Raw genomic sequence first — 2,500 nt, 5'->3', positions numbered from 1 at the left:
GTTGACGCTGAAACTGATTCAATACTGGCTGATTTTGGCACAGAGGATTTAACCAAAATCGTGCTCATCACTATCAAAGCAGCAGTACCAGCAATAGTCAAAGCGGTGCAGAAACAACTTTTGGCATCAGTGGACAATACTCGAATTAACAAAAATATACTGGAGAGCAGGTACAAGGAAGACGAATTGGAGCAGTACACCCGTAAGGAAAATGTGCGCATCAGCGGGATCGAGGAGGAGAACGGAGCGGAGACCGAGGATCAACTGGTGGAAAAAGTGTGTAAACTGGCAGCGGCTTCTGGCACGTCAATTAAAGAAAGTGATATCTCCACTGCGCACCGCCTGGGGAGAGCGAAACAACAGGGTAAGGCCCGACCTGTTATTGTCAGATTTGTGAGCAGGAGAAAGAAAGCTGAACTGTTGAGGAGCAAAGCGTTGCTGAGAAACCATGACACTCACAGGAATATCTACGTTAGCGAAGACCTCACACATCTGAGATACAGGCTGTTCAAGTGTGCCAGGGAGAAATGCCAACACACTTTTATTAGGGACGGGAAAGTGATCTGCAAAAGTGAAGGCCAGTACGTCACTATTAACAATCCCGATGACCTGTTCCTTATTGGATATGACGATGTGGACTACAAAGCCTTCGGTATTGACCTATAGGACAGACACGGGGCACAGACAGGTGAGAAGTCATACAATGAGAGAGCAACATTACACTGTGGGCTGAGGATATGTACTCTGAATGTATGTGGAATAAGATCTAAAATAGAGACCCCTGACTTTATTGAAACCTGTAAAAAATATGATGTCCTCTGTTTCAGCGAGACAAAAACAGACGATATAGATTCACCTGACCTGCTTGAAAAATTTAAAGATATAGGTTTCCAAATGTTTATCAGCAACCGACATAGGTTGACAAACTGGCGATCAGGAGGAGTGATACTTGCCGTGAGCAAGACAATTGCAAAAGCGTGTGTGCAAAAAACTATACAAAGTGATTTATGTGTATGCCTTAAAATAAATAGAAATTTGCTGGATTATGATAAAGACCTCTTTATCCTGTCAGTCTACATTCCTCCCTATAACACCAGATACTCCAATGTGGGAATGTTTGATGAATTAGCACAGATTATTCTTGACATCGGTATTGAAAATCACCACGTTCTAATCTGTGGTGATATGAATGCCCATACCCAAGAAAGAGATGATTTTGATGTATGCCCAATAGAGAGTGATGGCAAGAGTCCCGATGTAAATATTGGATGTGAATTAAGCACAGTGGAGCAACTAGAAATGTTTAATATACCACTAAAAAGAAAATCCCTTGATAAACATATAGATTTTGGCAATTATGGTAAAGCACTGCTCGAAATGTGTAAAAATCTTTCAATGTGTATATTAAACGGTAGATGTGGTGATGACAAACACATTGGTAATGCAACAACTGTTGACAATAGTGTAATTGATTACATGATAGGGGTGCCATTTGTTTTAAGCAAGGTAAAACAATTATGTGTACATTCTTTTGACCCCTTATTTTCTGATAAGCACTGCCTTGTCGAAGTCATCTTGGAGGTAAATCAGGGAGGGGAATATTGCAGGGCAAATACACCAGTAAGGGACCAGCCAAGGCTCACAGATACAATAGCTGAAAAACGAATTGGTAAATGGGAGAAAGAAAAAGAAATTGAGTTTACAACAAACATAGACTTTGACAAGGTCAATAATTTGTTGTGTAATGTAGACAGCATGTCAGTAAATGAAATAACGAAGTGTGTTTGTGATATTATGAAAAAAAGTGCGATGACTACATTCCCAAAAACACAAAAGCAGAAAAAAAACCTTAAGCCTGGTAAAAAAGCAGCATGGTTTAACCGTGAGTGTAGAGAAAAAAGACAAGAATATAGGAAAGTTAAAAGAATGCTTGAGAAGCATAGAAGTGTGGCTAATGCTGAATGTTTAAGGGAAAAAAGTAAAGAGTATAGGAGAGTGTTGCACAAAGCTCAGAGGGCCCATAGGAAGAAACTCAGTGACGAGTTAATGAGCATGAAATCTGAGAATCCAAAGCTTTACTGGAAGAAGCTGAATGATTCTAGTAAAATCAAAAGCGTTTGTCCAATTTCAGCTGAGGAATTCCATGAGCACTTTAAAAACTTATCTGATGGGGATACACCTACAGATGAGCTCCAAGAACTTGAAAGTGACGGACATTTAATAGACAGTAGTGTTCTGAATGTGTCTTTCACAGAGCAAGAAATTAATGAGGCTATTCGAAAATTAAAACCAGGAAAAGCTGCAGGCATAGATACAGTGCTGAACGAATATATTAAAAGCACCTCAACTATTTTTATGCCTTTATATGTCCTCTTGTTTAATAAGATCTTGGACTCAGGTGTTATTCCCGAGGACTGGGTGCTTGGTCTAATCGTGCCCATATATAAAAAGAAAGGGGATATGAGCGACTGTGATAATTATAGAGGAATCACACTTTTGA

The 2,500-nt window shown here is 39.6% G+C and overlaps 1 protein-coding gene across 1 annotated transcript in view; it reads right to left on the bottom strand.

Moving 5' to 3' along the window:
• The window catches only part of LOC307270587 (transmembrane protein 237A-like), a gene marked incomplete at both ends in the record, with an annotated part of 14,578 nt that overhangs the window by 1,512 nt on the left and 10,566 nt on the right, over positions 1-2,500 (bottom strand). The window lies entirely within an intron of this gene.

Source organism: Ammodytes marinus, assembly GCF_949987685.1.
Source record: "Ammodytes marinus genome assembly, contig: scaffold_351, whole genome shotgun sequence".
In the NCBI taxonomy this organism is placed as follows: domain Eukaryota; kingdom Metazoa; phylum Chordata; class Actinopteri; order Uranoscopiformes; family Ammodytidae; genus Ammodytes; species Ammodytes marinus.
Note: the sequence above shows the minus strand (reverse complement) of the source record. Positions and strands in the feature narration are given on the sequence as shown.